Source organism: Aphelocoma coerulescens, chromosome 2, assembly GCF_041296385.1.
Source record: "Aphelocoma coerulescens isolate FSJ_1873_10779 chromosome 2, UR_Acoe_1.0, whole genome shotgun sequence".
NCBI lineage: Eukaryota > Metazoa > Chordata > Aves > Passeriformes > Corvidae > Aphelocoma > Aphelocoma coerulescens.
The window spans coordinates 10,782,047-10,801,070 of NC_091015.1; the positions used below are offsets into that span (position 1 = coordinate 10,782,047).

General features: G+C 39.1%; 1 protein-coding gene and 1 long non-coding RNA gene across 2 annotated transcripts in view; one reads left to right on the forward strand and one right to left on the reverse strand.

Annotated features, from left to right (window-relative positions):
* The window catches only part of LOC138105606 (uncharacterized), a 45,190-nt gene extending 43,971 nt beyond the window's left edge, over positions 1–1,219 (forward strand). Inside the window, exon 3 of the long non-coding RNA XR_011148557.1 lies at positions 950–1,219. This is a non-coding gene — a long non-coding RNA (uncharacterized lncRNA). The remainder of the gene's footprint in view (positions 1–949) is intronic.
* ADARB2 (adenosine deaminase RNA specific B2 (inactive)) overlaps positions 1–19,024 on the reverse strand; it is a 304,888-nt gene that overhangs the window by 131,616 nt on the left and 154,248 nt on the right. The gene's annotated exons all lie outside the window — the stretch shown is intronic.

Consider the following 19,024-nt stretch of genomic DNA (forward strand, 5'->3'; position numbering starts at 1 on the left):
CACGTCTCTAGTGGGATAAACCTTGCTAAAGTTGGGTATGGCAGACTTTTAGTTTGCTATGGAAAAAAACCCATAAATCAAGCAGACTTGTAAAACCAGAATAGATATGCTGAGGGAATCCTTAAAAATTAAGACAGCCTTTTATGACTGCAAAGCACATTTTGAGCTGAATAATTTCAGGACTAAACAGCCCATAATGTAGCTGGTTTCACATAAAGTATAATTTGATAATGAAGTGTTCTCACACAATTTAGGCTTTTCAGATGGCTGCTTAAACACAGAGGTGTGGCGTGCACTAAATGAGATTATGTTCTAAAAAATGGTTGCAATGAATACATAGCTGTGGAGAGCAGCAGTATGATGATGCACCTTGCATTCATATAAAAATTAATTTTTATATTCAAAACAAACCAACTGCTTTGACTATTTCCTCTTCCACCCTGACATTAAAACTCAGTACCTTGCTTTTTGGTCTTGGCTTGAAAATCAGCTTTGTGGTGGCAGGATTCATTGCAGATTGGATGAGGTTGACAGGAACCTCTGCTGACTGTCTAGTCCAGCTCCCCTGCTCAAGCAGGGGCAGGCAGAGTAGGCTGCTCAGGACCATGTCCGGTTGGGTTTTGGGTATGCCCATGGGTAGAGGCTCCAAGAAGCTGGTTCAAGCAGTGGCAGAAGGTGCCCAGAGAAAGCATCGCAGGTCTGAGGCAGAAGTTTTAGCAGACAGCTAATGGAGAAGAACTGCACAAGGCCAGTAAGATGTGCAGAAGTATTTTGCCTTGGCTCTCTGATTTCTATACACTAATTTAAGAGAGCAGATTAGATATCTCCAGGTTTTCAACAGGGACATGCACCAGAATAAATTCTTGTCTCATCTGAGAATCCCAGTGGGGCAGCTGGAACTCCAGGAACTCAGAAACTTCACTTTTCTCCTTCACTCCTTATTCTGCAGGTCTTTCTACTACAAGTCCCATTTCTGTGGAACTGCAAAGACTTGGAGGAAATCTGATGAGAAGAGATTTTACCAGGAGACTTTCTGTATGCTTTACATTCAGTGGAACAGAAAATCAGAGTCAATTTAGAGAGAATTTGACTGATTCTGCTTACAATCAAAGCCAAAGCTAGACAGCACAAGTCAGGCACCTGAAAGGAACCTGATTTTAGCATCATTTGATTTAAACTTCATAGGACATTGCAAGTCTGGGCAGATTTTTTTTTCCCAGTGTCATACACTGACTCCATCAGGGTCAAACAAATAAAACTTTTTTTGAAAATTCCTTACTTGTCTGCTTCTGTTTGCCTTAGTGTAAAATTGATGTGACAGAGATTTCTGAAAACCCTTTCTTCCTGCAGGGATTAATTCTGGTGGTACTGTGTGTGTTAGGGTTTTTTATAATCTCTGCTGGCTGTGAAAAAGGACTATAACACCTATGGAAATGACCATGCCCTTTGCTTCTGTTGGTTTTTAGTCAATATAGAAAGTCAAAAGTACCACAGACTGAAACAGGTGCATGATGGGAGCACTCAAGGTCAGATTTCTATTTTCTTTTCAAAACTGCCACATTTCTGCTGAAAGTTACCTACTTCACCGCCACCTTCATTCTTTCAGGCCAAGCAAGAGATGGGAGACCTGGAAGATGAGTGGAGAGTGTACAATAACAAGAATCGATCCATAACTCTTGAGCCTGACCTCTGAAGGGATTATATCCTGAATGGCACTCCCAGCTTTACCCTGAAGTGGCATTTGAATGCATGTTGCAAGAGGCAGCCATACACATCAACAAGGAGGAATGCAGAGGCTGGCTCTGCCTGTACTGGCATGGCCATCCTGAAAGGCTCTAGGCAGTGGCTTGTGGGTTTTCACTCTGCTGATGGGTCTCCTTTCTTGACTGGGTGCACATGTCCTGTTGACCAAATCAATGCCAGCCGAACTGGCTGCAATGATTTATTAACCATGGAAAGGCAGGGAGATATGTTGGGGTCACTGCACCAATCCTAATCTCTCTAACCTAACATCAGTTTATGGCAGATATAAATCCTTAAAAACTTTTAGCATCTTTTATGAATGGAATGAATACTTTTAAGCAATTATGAGCTGTTCTGCTGAAGTCACTTACAGTTATGAAACACCCATAAATTTCCTGAAGGTTGGCAGCACCAGGACACAACAAGAAGCCACTTTCATAGTAATGATCTCTCTATTTTTGAGACAAGCATGAAACCTATTTTGGAAGAAGCTTTATGTGTTCCTATAGTTTAAGATTTTTCTTTCTGCTTCAGAGATTACCTACGAGCTACCTAGGGCTGGTATTTGAAATCCATTTACCATTTGATAAAGGCAGGTGAAAAATAAGCCACAGTATGTAACACTCAGCCTCTTCTATTAACCAGTGTAATATGGATGACAGTCTTCAGAGGAAGGTACATGTTGATATCACATTTCCTAAGTTGTATCACTAAACCTAGGGGCTGATCCTATGATTTCTGATAGAGAATGTAACACACAGGCACTTAAGCTTACTCTGCTCCTACGACTTCCATGTGTTTCTCTGGGCCTGCCACATCTCTTCCTCTGGCAATTTTGCTACGGTCTTTATGGAAATGGTTAAATTGTTAAGGTTTAAGGTTCTTACAAGAACAGCCACAAGGGAACATTGTCCATATCAGAGCTGACATGAAATTTGTTATTGACAACAGTGTGGACAGGCTTTTACCATCTCTCAAGACAGATATGCTGGTGGGAAGTAACACTTCATTTGCAACTTCCAAGACCGTATATCTTAAATTGCAATGGTTTTGGGGGGGTAAAAAATCAGTGCTGGAACTCTTAATGCATCCAGGTACATCTAAATTTCCCCTGGGGATGGAATGACTTAACTGTCATTTCAAGTTTTATATTCTTCCTTTAAATCAGCTATTTCATTTAAATAAAAAGGTTCTATATTCTGGGATGGAAATGCAGCTGCTTCAAGTAGCCCTGCAGCATGTTGATTTATTACTGACTATACACTCCTTCAAGGAGAAGATTCCTTAAGAAGACATTCTACATCCAGCTCCATATTTCTTGCTACATAACACTTTATATTAATCTCACCATATCTGCATCCATGAAATTTGTGAGAAAAAATGGAAAATAAGGTGATTACATATTTGGATAAATACATTTGCAGAATTTAATGCTCTATGTTCACATGAATAAATGACTCTGCTGTCTGTTATTAGAGATGTTAAAATAAAAGTTATATATCTGAAAAGGATCTTTTCCGCATAAAATGAGGAATGAGAAGTTTCGACTTCTACTTTTATGAAACTGTATCTAAGTCTCAGTAAAACTAGGCTTAGGATGTACCTTAAAAAAAACCCCTAACAAATTCTGAAGGGAAAAACATTTAATTTTGCTGAGAGTCTTCATGTACATTTGCTTTTTACATGATGAAAAAACCTCTCCCAGCTGCACTTTTTTTGTTAAATTAAAAACTGAATGCCATAATGTTATATACCTTTGTATGATTGTGGCTTCCAGAGGGTTATTATGCAGTAAAATTGGATGAATTCTCCCAAGGATGGCTCACATAGCTTTTCACCAAGACTAGTTTTGTCCATGCACAAACCACACTTGGTAAATTCCAGCAAGTGCTCACACACAGAGTGCAAAATCTTTGCATCAGAATGAGTGCAAGTCTCATACCTGAAGCTCACATCAATTTTTAAGGAAGTGTCTGTCCTAACAGTTCCACTGTTGCTAATGTGCAGTCAAAGTCATATGGAACTGAGCTCCAACCATAAACCAGAGATGGGTACTGGTGGTGGAGTATGGCTCTCTGAAGAACAGAAAGAAAGTTTTCTAAGACTACATACTGAAAAAATCAATGTTGCTGTGATGGATACAAGGCTGATGCTTTTTTTTATCTCAAATTGTAAATATATTTTTTCCAAAAAGATCCAGCAAAGGTTGCACAGACTCATAAACTTTTACATGGTTTGGCCATCAGGGAAGTACCATGAGCCACAGGATCCTGAAGATAAGTTAGATGTGGACTATTGGGACCAATAGACATCTAAATAAATACCTGAACCTGAACTATGTTAACTCCCTAATGCCTAAAATTGTTCCTCAACAGAATGTACTACCCAAAATCAAGGTACTAACCATCTGATTGCTACTTTATGTAGGACAGTGCCATTGTGTCTCCTAGTACTGCTCAGGACCAGGACACAGAGACTGCATTAGAATAAAAATCCACTAGTTCTTCTTGGACACCACTTCTTTCCTTTCTTGTTTTGAAGGAAACACTTTGTGCAAAAGAAGTGAGGAGGGATGGCTGACAGCTGGGTATGATTTTTCACACTGGGCAGGCACACAATTCACTGCTGGATCCCATTTTTCTCCTGGGAGGAGAATTCATGCAGTTAAACAAATGACCTGAGGCCTTTCTGCAACGGGGCAGTTTGAAATTCACGAAATTCATGCTCATATATTATAAGAAAAGGTAAAATGGGATACAGGCCATTAAGAGCATAATCAGCTTGGTGAAATCAGGGAGCCATCCTTACTGCTGCACATGAGCACAGCGTGGTCTGCTTCCAACTGCAACCTTAGAGAACAGCCTTGCTTTAAATAAATAGCCAGACTTTTTCAGTATTACCAAGTTGCTGGTTTTTGAATATGTCTGTACTACATAATGGTCTGGGATGTATCAATTGTTACTGCAGGATCAATATTATAAAAGAACTCCTTCCCTGCTCACAGCAAAGTCTATTTTGGCTTAAAAGCAGCAGAATGGTGGGAGAGAAACGTAACTTAAAACAAACCTTAGATTCCTAGCTGCCATTTTAAATTAACAATCTAATTTTAACTAAATCACTCTTTTCACTTTCACCTGGAGACCTGAATTTAAAATCACAATATCTCCCTGCAAAAGCGTGTTGCTGGAATAAGGCCAGGCTATTTCTAAGATAAAATGTTGTTATACCAGTGTGCTAAGATGCAATTTTCTCCTTTTATTGCCTGAACAGGAAAAAAAAAATTAAAAAAGATAAATGAGATACAAATTCCAAACAAAATGTGTCTCTAATCGGATATTTCTGTAAAAAGATGTATTCTAGCACAGTATATATTGAACCATGGTATTTTAGGGTCAATATTCGACATACTTTATGCATAGTGTTAACAAAATATAATGCACTGAAATAAAAAAGATTTTTTATTGCTGTGAACACAGGCCAAATACTGCAAAATGTTGAATAGGGCAGACTGATTACAAATGCTCCTTCTTTAGCTTTAGAGAATAAAACTTCTTTCTATGGGGTGTGACAGCCTGGTTTTTAAGATTACTTGGTGGTGTCAGTTGAATCACTACTACACACAAACTGTTAAGTCTAGCAGACAAGCAAGAGCTGTATCCTTGTTACCTGGTTCCATTTGTTATAGACCAGTTAATATATCAATCCCATACATCACTTTTTCCAAATGGGTGGGGGGGGGACTCCCTGTGTTTACAGAAATTCAGAAGGATGTAAAATGACATCGCTCCCTTTTTGTGCACAGTTTATATTATTTGCTTTTTATAGTATGGATCCTATTATATCCCTTACAATAAACTATTCTAATGGGTGGGTTTTTCCCAGTTACTTAAAAGGGCACATGCAAAGCAAATTAGTACTTCTGTGAAATGAGATGGGTAATTTTAGAAGAGGCTTCTGCTTGTAACTTACTGTTATTACACAATTCTTATTTTTATAAGACGTCAGATAATAAATCCTCATTTACATTCATATCCTCTGTTTCTGAATTTGAAGAAGCATCTTAATCTAAACAGCAGTTGAGATGATGATGATGATGATGAGTGTCTGTCTTGGACTTCTGCCTCACTTACCCTCAAGTTCTGATCAGTGTAATTTTGCCTTAGCTGAAGAAAGTGCCTTTACTTCCCTCCCACCATTGATGAAAGTGCCTTGCCTTCCCTTCCACTGCTAAGTAGGGCAAATGGCAGGAGGTGCTCATCATGTTACAGGTCAGAAGTCATCTGGGTCACTAGCAGGACACTTTCATGCACTCTGGCAAACTCTATGGAGCAGAAACTCTAGTAGGAAGGCTTCCAGGTGCCCTAGATTGCAAACAGTGATTGGGCTTGTTTTCAAAAACCACTACATAATTAAGAAAAGAAATGTGCATTACAAATTGTGGAGGACTTGGATCTCAGAGACGTAGACAGTGAAAATTTAATTTGCCTTCCATGTGCAGTAGAGAGAATTGTTATTTGTATGATTAAGAAGCTGAATGGGTTATTAATTGACTGGATATATCTCTAACCAGATCTTATATGGTGGTATCCCATGGAGCAGTGACAGAAACCCCTCAGAGCCCTGCACTCTATGTCCTGTAACTTCATTCTTTTTCATTTGATTTCTGTGGGTGTTTCCCTCCATGAGAGAAAAGCACAAGAAATTCTGAAATAGCTTAGTGGTCCGACTTAGTATCAGAGCAGTTCTTTTTATGCAGGACATCATTCTCTCTGTTTGCCTTCAGAGGAAGTACTGGACCATGTCCTCCTGACAAGGAGCAGCAACTCCTCCAGACATGGCACTGACACGAGCTGTGCTCAAAGAGATGGTCCTGCTGATTCCACAGACATCTTCCATCCACGGCTTTCTGTGCCATCTGGGCCTGGATATTTATTGTATCATTGTATCTGTATTTATTGTATCTGTCAGAACCTTGACAGAAAGAGAAGCAGTTCCACTGACACAGCAGATGAGAAGATTCTCCTGAAATGTTTTAGCAGAACTACTCATATTGAAAAGAGCCAGGAACGGTGGATGCACTTTTCTAAACACAAACACACATTTCCTGACAGACTAGGGGTGCCTTACTGGACAGGTTGCAAAAAAATGCTCATGCTGAAGCACTGTCTCTCCAGCAGCTGCCACAAATCCTCAGCTGCAGACAGAGGAAAGAACATACTGCTGAACACAATCACACAAGACACAAAGGAGGGCTGGTAGCAGTCTGAATGCTCAGACTAAAGCACTGGGTAAAATGATGTACCACCCTTCAGCTTTTGACATGGACAAACTGCAAAATGTAGGCAGCATGAACTCACCAAGCCCTGTGAGCAGTTTTTGTAAAGCTCAGAGGCCATTAGCTGAAGCAGTGTTCCCTGCCAAGGCCACTCAGACCACACAGGGTATGTGGGACCCACCCTAATCTGCCGTGCCCAAATTCTGAGCCAGGCCTGGAGATGAGGGGCAGGAGTTCTGTATGCCACCTACAGCAAGAAACTTATCCTGGCATCAAACTGGGTAGCTGATAATCTCCCACCTGGGCACAGAAGTAATCTGTAGCAGACAAGAGCTTGAAGGAGTTGTGAATTCCTTCAAAAGAGTTGAAATGACATCCTATTTCATCTTCTGGAACACTGGGGGAATAAAAATTGGCTACATCAACAGCACTCTTGTAAATCATTAACCAGAAAATCTCCTTAAAGGAACCGTTACTGATTTTCCTTGGGGTAAACTCCTGATAATAATAAGAAACTATAGAACACTTTGTTCCTCTGCTCATGTCTTTCCAAGTCTTTCTCAGACAGGCACCTTTAAAAACAGAAATATAAATCATTATAATCAAAGTAGGGAGTAATATTATATTTTAATAGTAAAATAATATAAAGACTGTAATAAATTATATAAAAACAGCATTAGAAAACCTATCTAAGATGTTGAATTATTATCTGAGGTGAAGTCGTAGAGTTATAAGTTCATAAATAATAATGAAGCTTCTGTTGGTAACGTAAGTAATGTTTAAACTGTGGGGTTTAAACTCAGTTTCCACTGAGCTTGAAAAGCTTAAAAAGCTCAAAAAGAGGAAGGGCAGAGCAGAGACGGCACAGCCTCAGATAAAGCAGCTGTTATCATCCATAGGCTGTGTGGGGAATGGCAGAGTCCCCTACAATGGAAATAACAATTACAATAAAAACAAGCAAGTGGTGCAAACCCTGAGCTATTGACAATACCACCTCTAAACAAATCAACCCAGGAAGCCTCTGGATTCTGGAATATCTGGTAAAACAAAAACCAAAGTGAACTTGCATTTCAAAACAAGCTCTCATTTCCCTTTGGAAATGACCCCAAAGGATCTGACCTGCCACAGATTTGGTAATTCACACTTGCCCAGGTACAAATGGCACCTCCTTGAAGTGTCTGATGAAGATTTAATGTTACCTCTGAAGCACTAACCACGAGAAAAGGCCAAGCATGACCCAAGTGCTGCACTCCTGCAAGGTGACGTTGCTGGGTCAAAAGAGTGTGTGCTGCAAATACCAGCTGGTCCCTGCAGGATCCTGCTACACCTGAGAGAACGATCCATCACCTTGCTTGTTCTCTAATGCTGAAATACCGGGGGGAGAATCCTGATAGTGCAAGACCAGTGCTGGTAATGCCACCTTTAACTTGTGAGGCTTTACCTGAAGTTTGTTTCCATCTGTCTCAAGGGACACTGCAAAGTGCCACAGCAGAAGATGGCACCTTCCCTGCTCCACTCCCAGATGCCACCAAAGTATAGCTCTCCTCTCCTGCCTCCTGTTCAGCTCTGATGACCCTGAGGCTAATACACCTGGGAGAGCTAAAAAAATCCTGCGAAGCCTTATCAGGGTATCAGCACTGTGTTTAGCTAATAAGCTTCAGATGAACTATGCCTATAGCTTGCTGAGCTTGAGCTTGAGCTGATAAGTGATTACAAATGAATATCTGAATAGAAAGTATACTGTACTACTGAACACAGGTCCGTTTCTAATGAAAAAAAAATAAAAGACAAAAAGACAAAGGAGGGCTGAGATAAAGGAAAAAGGCTTCCCCTGGCTGGAGAAGGGAGACTTAGCTCAGACTGGTGCTTCCACAAGACAGAAAACCTCATTTCTACAAAGACTTTTGCTACTTTATTTCCACAATGGTTTTAACAAGGTGTTCCAAAAGATGATGGATGAATACGTTACTCTGCTGAACCCTTGGCAAAACTGCCTTGGTTCCCATGTATGAAGTTACATGATGCTCTATGTGTATGTCTACTGATCTATGTCTCTATAAAACATGGTTTAATACAAGAGAATAAAGTCTTGTTGTGCCCTGGGTAAGTAAGTAGGATTAAACCCATAGTAATTATAGCCCATGTAAGCCTGAGAGAAATTATAGGTCCTGTTGAAGGCTGGCCTTCTCACTTTTGGTAGAAAATAGCTTGAAACGATGGATGATGGAACTTGTGCAAGGATCATCAGTCTGTCAAAACCTCATCTAAATCTCCATCATTATCTACCTAGATTTTGAATATTCAACCATGCATTCATGGATGAAGACTAGAAAAGTTTTTATTCTGGAAGCAAAAATCTACACTTTCCAGCTTCTCAAACTCAGTTGATTTTCCCACTAAAAGGGAAATAATTTTTAGGGAATCTTTGGTTTAGGTTAGATTTAGAAAAGGCTGGACAGACTTTGAATCAGATTGTTAAAAGTTAGTGACCTTGATCGGTGCCCTCAGATGTTCTGAAAGAGGAGAGAGAGTTCATACTCCTGATAAGCGGTCTTTTTAAAAACAAACACTGAGCAATGAGGAAGTTACTGTTGCATTTAAATTACCTATTTATTTAAAGTAACCTTCAAAACCTGATATTTACTTTTGCTTGAATATAATTTATCATGAGAAAGAAAGTCGCATGGTTAGTGAGAATACATGGACATTTAGCTATTTTTCCTATTTATTAGTGTAAATATTTTTATTACCATCTGCTTTGTTGACTAGCAGCTTGCCTTGAAGGAAGAAGCCACAGAGTATTTTATTATGCAAAAAGACAAGAAAGCTTACACTGGATTTCTGACTTCAAATCTGTCTTTTGTCAATAACCCAGACAGCATTTTATCTTTGCAGAGCTGATCATTATCTGCCGAAAGAAAAGCTCCTTAAATAAAATAACAACTGATTATAACCATTTTTCTCCTCAGCTAGCCCTGAGCTTTTGCAACATTCCTTGCAATTAATGATGATACTACTCAGCAGTGACTCAGAAGAATTGCTTCAGTATTTGTGATGGGATTGTGTTTTCCTAAGTTGCAATGGAAGTATCCTGTGCTTAGGCAGAAAGCTTCCCACTGGAGCACCACCAGGTGCTGGAAACCTGTTGTCCTGCTTTTTAATAAGTACTTCATTAATAGGGTGTCTGGAGTGATGGTACAAAAATGAGATGGGCTGCAGGAAGTAGAGTGGGGTGCCAGGATGGAAGCAGTGGCACCAGCTGTAGGGAGAGCCCAGGCAGATTTGCCCAGTCCTTTATCACACTTGAAAATTACTAGGGAATCTCTCTGTGGCCCAACTACTTTTTTTCTTCTGTTTTGTTCTTGGTTTAAACATGTCTCCATGGCACAGGTTTTGTTAGTTCAACAGCCTTATACTATCTCCCCTGCCCAAGATCATGCTGTGAGAGGTTTGCCAGCCCTGAAACTGCTGGAATCCCTAAAAACTGTGATTATTTGCTCCTGGGGCACAGGTGAGTGCTTCGGAGCCGGGGCTGGGCCTGCTCTCTGTGGTGTTTGAGCAGGGCTTCTCCAAGCAGGCTGATGCCAGTGGTGACTGCATGTTGGCATTTGGGGGGACAGAGGAGAGGGAGAGTTTACATGGGGTGAAAGCTGTTGTAGGCAGTCAGTATCAGCAGCCCCTACTTTTTATCTCACATACTCCCTAGATGTACACATTTTCAGTTGATGCTCCCCAGATTTTGGATGGGTAAAGAAAAGCAGGAAGGACTTGAATCTCTTCTCCTGTGCACACTGTCTAAGTTTCTGGGTTCTCTTCAGCATTCAGGCCTTCCTAAGCCACAAATAACGCCTTGGAGACAGTGAGCACAGTCCTTGCTCCAGTAATTTCTTCTGTCCCCCCAAAATGTACAAAAGTCTGGGGACTCGTGGCAGCATCTGAGCCAGTTTCTAGGAGTACATATTATTCCCCAACTAATCTAGCAGCCAGCAGCAGAAGGCAAAGAGCACTCAGAGGCTGCCATTAGAGAGAGAAGAGAAGCTTGGTGACTTCATTGACACTGGCAGCAGATCACCTGAGTTTGGGCCACAGTAACCTTATAACAAGAATGAGGGTTTAAACATGGAATGCTGAATAATTTCTGGAAAACTTCTAATCTATTTAGAAGTTAGATTTTTTAGATTTTAAAATCTGCAGGCTGGAATAAGCTTTGAGATGGTCTCCAGGAAGGACCAAATCTGTTTTCCTCTAGTTAAGGTTTTTTGCTTTTGCAATGATTAAAAGCGCTCCCATTTTTACATCTACAGCTTCTGCCTAAACCACAGCACTTACTTCCCCTCAAAAAAACCTGTGTTATCTGTGTTTTCCCTTTCCCACTTTTTTCTAAATTCTCCAATGCCCTCTGTCTTTTAAAAGCTTTTACTTAAATGGTGTCCACTTATTAGAGATGCTGTAGAAGATCTAGGTTAGCAGGACTTTACTTTATATCCAAGTTGAAACACTTGAAATAATTTCCTGAAGGGGTCCTTCCCCTTCTTTTTATCCTGTAGAGGGAAGAGCTGCACCACATGATTTTCACAGGTACAACTTATTTACAAGCAAATCCACGTCCTGCTTATCCATAGAGCCAGCTGACAGATGCTTGTTAGCAGGTGAAAAGAAGGCTACTTGTTAAAGTGCAGCTGCTTCCATATTTTTTTGCCAGCTGCATATCAGACACCACCTGGCAGGAATTTATTCATTAGATATTACTTTAAAAAACAGCAATGAAATGCATTTAAAATGTTAATTTGGAATGTTTTAAGGACTAGGTCATTGATGAGGAAATACAATTCTAATTTGCTGTGACTGGTATTGCTAGTGGCTATAATATTTGACTACTTTTCTAGGTTTGCAAATGAAAAAGCCATTGTCATTCTGAAACAATAAAATAGCAACAATCCTTTCCCATATTTATTAGTAAATAAAAGACATGGTGGATTCTAGGTCACGGAAATTCAGCTGAACTCAGGTTTTTGACGAAAAGTTAAGCTCGTGTTGATAGCTGGAGAAAACCCTTACATTCATTGTATGAACATTTTATCTCACCATAATGTGACAATCTGAAGATCCTTCAAGGGAATTGCTCACAATGCCTTCATTTTATCTCCCTGGGTTTGTATTTTTAATGAGGCTACTTGTCCTTCCTCAGTTTACTGTAAGTAAAAAAAAGGTCTTGTAGCACAACCATAAGGAAATTTCATCCAAGTTATAAAACCAAATCATGGAAAATTATCCCAAATAGAACATTTGGGTTTAAGTGAAGCATTTCACATATAAGGTACTCAAACTGGAATAAAGGAACATACTTCATTAATGGTTTAAATTTTCCTTTCCTTTGCCTCTTAAAAATATAACAATCCTCTCTCCCAAAGGGCTGATCTGAATCCATATATCAGTAGCAGTGAAAAAATAGAATTTCAGGAAAAGAGTTCATTTATAAGACTGGGACTCAGCTCCCAAAGAACATAATTCAGTTCTGATTATTATATTACTGCATCTCTTCCTGGATAATTAATAGATGGGATAATCTGTAATACATAATTACAAGAAGACCAAAGAGTTTCAATCTAATTTATTGACTTAGTGTTTTATGAAATGGAAGTTCATTATGAAAAGGAGGAAGTATTTTTTGGTTTGACCTTCTCTTTATTTAATTGATACTCCACAGAAACCTTCATGTCCATTTATTTTCTAACGATGTCATATGTGCTCTGTAAAAGTGGGTAAAGTCACACAGACTTTCTGTTATCACTTATTTACAGTAGCAGTGTAGCTCCAGGGCTTCAGCACATGAGAAGTTTTAAATATATCGATCCTTTCTCCTTTCTCTTTATTCTGACCCCTGAAGGTGAAACAACACCTCCTGTAAGTTAGAGAGATGTGGCTTTAGAAGTGCTCTTGCAGCACGGCAGTGCAAGCAGGCAGCTGGGTAAGATGTAAAGTCAAGGGAAAAAACCTGAGGGAGAGTGAAAAGAAAAGGTTTGCCTGAGGTTTTCAAGAGACACTGAACCTTCCTCTGTTAAATCTTTCCTCATACAAGAGAAAATACAATCTTCTCAGTTTTGCCACAAAGAGGATAAGGCAGCACCTCTTTCAGGTTTCAGGAGCATGTGCCACAATAACAGGCATGATGTTTGTTGGATTTTCAGGTATGATATTTTCCTGGAAATCACGTTTCACCAACTAGATTTCCTTTCGAAATTCTTACAGCCCTGATGTATTCTGAAAAAAGTAATAATGAAAAATTAATAAAAATAATAAAAAATCTTATGTCCACAGGAAAAGTGAAGTCAGGCTAAGGTTCCTGATGAGATTCAGGCCTTTTGCTTGAGGAAAGCTGAGGCTGTAAACCCCAGCATGACGGCGGGTACAGGTCCAGTCTGGTCAGGAGGACATGGCTGTGCAATGTGTGGCTGTATGAAGGCTGGTTAACGTCGACAGGGATGGAGGAGAGGAGCTGCTTGGCCTCTGGTCCTCTCCAGCCTGTCAGCACTTGCTAAAGCAGCAAACATGAGAGCTGGTAATTCCCAGTTCCCATGCCAAGAGGATGCTGTCTGTGAGCCTGTCTAAAGCTTGTTGTTGACAGAAGAAATTAAGAATTTAAAACTGAGGATTACGGGAAGCACCAAACCCTGTGCTGCTGGATGGTTTGATTTTCTCAAAACCAGGGTCTGTGAGGTGGCACATTTGGGCACTACTGACACAGATGCTTGTAATGGCAAAGCAGAACCTGGAGCATTTCTAAAGCAGCAGCCAGGAACATGTGTAGATTAACAAGGATTCTTAAGGTCTTTTCCTGTTTTCTTTCCCTCACACGCTACCATTACAAAACACCTTAGCTGGCCTTAGGTTGGAAGACAGTAAGAGATCACTGCCTTTTGGGATTCACTGGCTTGTCCTTAGCAGATACCTGTGACGCTTTGTAACTCTCCATAACAATAGCAGAGTGCATCTACACTCAAGATTTCATGTAAATAAATCCCAGGGGCAAATCATGCACTTTGTACTCACCTGCTGCTAGGCACAAACCCCCTAACAGAAATAAAATGTTAAGGATGTAAGTGAAAATTTCACTGAAGATTACAGCTTCACATAGTGCTATGTCTCCTTTTATCTAATTTCACTTTTTTTTTTTTTCAAGAGAAACAGTTGGGTTTTTAAAGTTTTCAGATATTTTCTGTGAGCTGCACCATTATATTTTAAATTGATAAACATAAATGGTTAAGGAATGAATGACTACCATTCTCCTCATAATCTGATCATGCAGTGACAATTTTATTTCAATTTAGATTTTTTTCCCCACATATATATTTATTCCAAACGTCCTTTTATAATCACCACATCTCAACATTTAAATGGTTTGTTTCTGCTACCAGCAAAGTCACTAGTAAGAACGAATCACTAGGAAAAGCAGGACTGGTCCTCATAGGGACTAATGGATGTAATCAGTTGTAGAGTAAATTAGTTACTGGGGAGTATTTCTTCCCACTATTTGGAACTGGAACAGTGCAAAAGAAACTTTGGTGGTTTCTGACAAAATTAAAGGCATTTTCTTTCTGTATGTTCATTCAAATATTCCAATGCTTATTCTGCATGATGCTTAATTACAGAGATCTAATTAAGCAAACTGAAATAGATGTGCAGAACTGAAGAGTGATAATGGAAGATGAACTTAATTTCTCAAAAATTAGAGGATCTGGATTAAAAATAATGTTATTTTTCCCCTACTATTTTTTTAACTAAAGCTGAAAAATGAACTAATAAATGCTTAGCTAAAGGTAATTAAAGAAAAAAAAAAAAGAGCACAGAGAAAGATTGTGGTATATTTTTGGATCAGTTGTTTCAGCACCTTATCAGCCTGAGCTGCTCACAGGACAGTAAGTGTGGCTATGAAACAGATAATATCTCATCAGATTGTGCTGCTGGTGCATCCAGGGAAGCTGTACAGCAGCTCTCCAGCACAACAACTATTTATCTTTTCATTCAGCAGTGTGACATAGCAACACTTTTAAACCCATACATGCTTAGAAAGCTGTCTGTATAGTTGTATGTGCACCTATGTACCTGCACACACATGCACATTTACATTTAAGAGACAAAAAGATTAGACAAGAATGAATGGAACAGATTCTTGTTCTCCTCAGGGAAAGGAACACATTAGCCATGTGAAGAGACAATGGAGAGACATAGGAATTTGGAGTGTGTGATTAATTCAGCCAATTAAGATGTCTGGTTTATAAAGAGATGAATCACACCCTAAAATTATTAATTTCTCTCCACCAACTGTAAATGGAGTTTAGGTCACTTGTGGATAGCTACAGTTGTTCTGATGAAGTTGCTCAAATGTAGCATGGAGAAACAAGGAACTCTTCTAACAGGAGAGGGGCTTCTGTCCTAAGAAACTGTGAGTCAAGAAAACGTTTGGTGTGAGCTGATGCTTCTAACTAGTAAGGGTTAAAGAATTACCAGGGATAATTCACAAACAACGAATAGGAAAGTTGTGGTACATGGTATTTGATGTGGTACAACCAGTGCCAGGGAACTTCAGTAAAATCTGGTGTAACATGGGTGATATCTTAAGCAGGTTCAGAGAAGAATAATGAAAATGATTGCAAGACTGGAAAGAATGCTGTATTACACATTGTTCAAGGGATGAAATTTATTTGGTTAAGTAAAGAGAAGATGGAATTATGGACAGCAAAGGTTATAAGTTACAGAATTCCTGACCCCATACAAAGAGAAAAACAAAACAGAACCACGGTGGAAACATTGTCACTGGAGATTTTCAGAACTTGACAGGACAAGGCTCTGAGCAACACGAGCAGGAGCTTGCACAAAATGACCTCCAGATGTCCCTTTGAATCGAAATTATTCTCTGCTAAGATTCTATTAATTTGGGGTGTGTGTTTTAAATAAATCTCAAAATTAGCCATATGGAGTGGTTACTTTATGCTCTTTATAATCAAAGGTAGATATTTTTAATACATAAAATTTAATTCCTCTTGTGGGGAGATGTCATTATTTTCATCTCACTCACCTACTCTATAAGACATGCTGCAGTAAAGTGGATATTTTGCTTATATTAATAACAAAATAAAATACTTAGCTTTTTCCTTCCTTTCTCCAGCAAGCTCTTGCCTATAAATTCAAAGCAAATTCAAAATCACTGACCTCAGAAACAATATTAGTCCTGTAACCTGAACAGTAAGAATTCTTCTGCCCAGCTTGAAAATGTGTATACCAAAATTCTGACAGCCTGGAATTTAATCAAATAATTGTTTGTGCTTTCAGAATGTTGTGGAATAACTATACATTTCCCATCTTCCTTCCATTTTTACATACATCCTAATCTAGAGAAAAGATGCTTTTTTTCTACAAATGTAGTTTTTCTGTATAGAAAGGCAGCAGCTTTTGCTCTGCTTCTTCCAACAAAGCCAGATTAACAGAACAATGAGGTTAGGAGCACACTGCAAAAAACAATCTAAGAGCAAAAGAAATAAGCTCCCAAGCCTATTTTAATATGTTTAAAGACAATATGTATTTATTTTAAAAGGATTAGGGTTTATTCCTGACTTAATCTTTTATAGGTAAAAAGATGTGTTTCAAACTGCAAGCAGCCACCTACATCTAGAAAAATGCTGTGATCCTTTGACTTTGAAAGACAAATATCAAAAGACCTTTCATGTGAAAGGTTATCCAGATGAACAGTATTGTTTAATTTCCGCATACCACAGAAAATGCTTGCATAAAAAGAAAAGAGTCAACCTTCTCCATCAAAGCCATTGAAAATTAACTCACCAATCCCTGTTTTCACCACTGCAGCTGTACAAAAACAGGCACCTCAGTCATATGTGCCCTGATTATTGTCTCTCTCAGTGTGGCATTTGTCCACAAGCATCTGAATGTGAAGACTAAAGAAGCAAATTTCTGTGTCTATTGGCACGGATGTTTTTGACACAGCTGCCCATCTGGTCTCAGCTGTGAAGAGTGTACAGCATGCACTACAAGGTTATTCTTCACAGGATCTGAACTGATGCTTAGCTTCTTCATGGCTGAAATGATCTCATGACAGATTGGCCATCTTCATCTTCCAGTTATCCTGCTCAAATAAGTTTCCCTCTCATTCCTGTTAAAAGGCATCATCCCATGAATTTAAAATTCTATCTACAATCTCTTCAGTTTCAGAACTGAGTTTTTCATCTTTTTAGATTATGTTTTTGCATTAACTCTACAGTCATATATTTTTTGTTATAATTCTGGTGAAAGATTCAAGATATTGACTGACCTTAGTAACTACTGCTTCTTGCACATAAGCTTCATATTACTACAAGACAGTGAAAAATACCAGGCATGCTGAAAAATATGTGTCCTTAGCTAAGCTTCCATCTAACCTAATCTGGTAGATCTTTTCATGAAACAGATGTCTGACTACTTAAGTCCTGGTATATTAGCCAAAAATTCCCAAGCAACTTTCTATTTTCACAGGAAAGCTCCACAGGCACTTAGGTTTTCCTGTGTCTTTTAAGAATTTTTGAATATGTTTCCTCATAGCACTGCACAAATGTCATGTCAGCACCAACTTAGTTGTTCCTGAAACAGCTCATCTCATTGCCCAGTTAATTCCTCACCTTTCTGGTGAGACAAAATCGTGGTTAAAACAAGGTGGAAATACTTTTTGTTCCCAGTGAATACATCCAGAGCACATTTGCCTTCCATGATCATTTCAAGCCTGTGTGCCCTCAAGGCAGAAGAGCACAGGCTTTGGCTGGTGATCACCTTTCCAAGAGCTACAGGCAGAGCATCCAATGCTGACAATGAAAGTCAGGGTCACCTTACCCACGTCCTCTGGCATTTGAATGCTGCTGATCTCATATTCACGCTGATGTGAAAATCCAGGATGTTTAAGAGGAAGGTGCCCATGGAATTTACTGAGTTATGTATTAGGTAGCTACCTACATTCTGATTTAAGACAGTACACTTCTGTATCAAGGCACAAATCTGCCCTGCCTAAGAGGATACTGTACACATGTGACTTTTCTCAATCTGTAGTTACATTATTGTCAGACATTGCCTTAGACAATGGCAAAAGGATTTCATTCAGACTACTTTGCAGTGCTTTAAAAGGTGAAATTAACCTCTGGGCCTAATACCTAGCTTTATTCTGTTTCAGAAACAATCCTTAGAAGATAGCATTTTATTAGAAGATTAGACTTGTTAGAATGAGAATTCACTGCAATTCCTGGGGAGGGGGGAGGGGGTTTGTGCTTATTAGTATTCCTACTGACAGAATGGCATTTTGAATCAAACATCCATCAACAGGTTCAAAAGGCCCAACAGGTTACCTCCACAAAAGAGTTAAACCCATTACTGATACAGCATCCAGTGAAACTAATAAAAACAATCTATTATCTGGTATGTTTTGTTCCTGGGGATGTGTAAAATGAAAATCAATACCAACAATGTGAACATTTTGAGGCAACACTGGTGCTGCTTGTTTTTGAAAATAAGAATTGCTGCTTATGTCAGTACATTGTAGAATGTTCTAGCATTTCCTTTAGTTCACTCACTAGTTACAGAAGACAATAAGCTCACTGGGAAATCTGCCTCTGACACAACACTGAATTCCTCTTAATGAACTGAAAGCAATCTGTCTGACTAGGACATTGAGGACGAGCAATTTTCAACCTCAGCTGTAATTTTAAGTGCTCACCCAATGCAGGGATTGAAGCTTTCATTCTATAATTATAGAAGAATCAAAGAGTAGCACACTAATGTATTGAGCTACAATGCCAGATATTTATAACCATCACTTCTCAGGCAATATGTTTTTAATATGTTAGGATGGTACAGTTGTCCAAAACAATCCCTTTTCTTTCCCTTTCTTTTTCCTAACATAGGCTCCCTAAAATGGCTGAAAAATGCAAATTATTTTTAAAGCTTACAGTATTATAGTATTTTTAAAGAAAA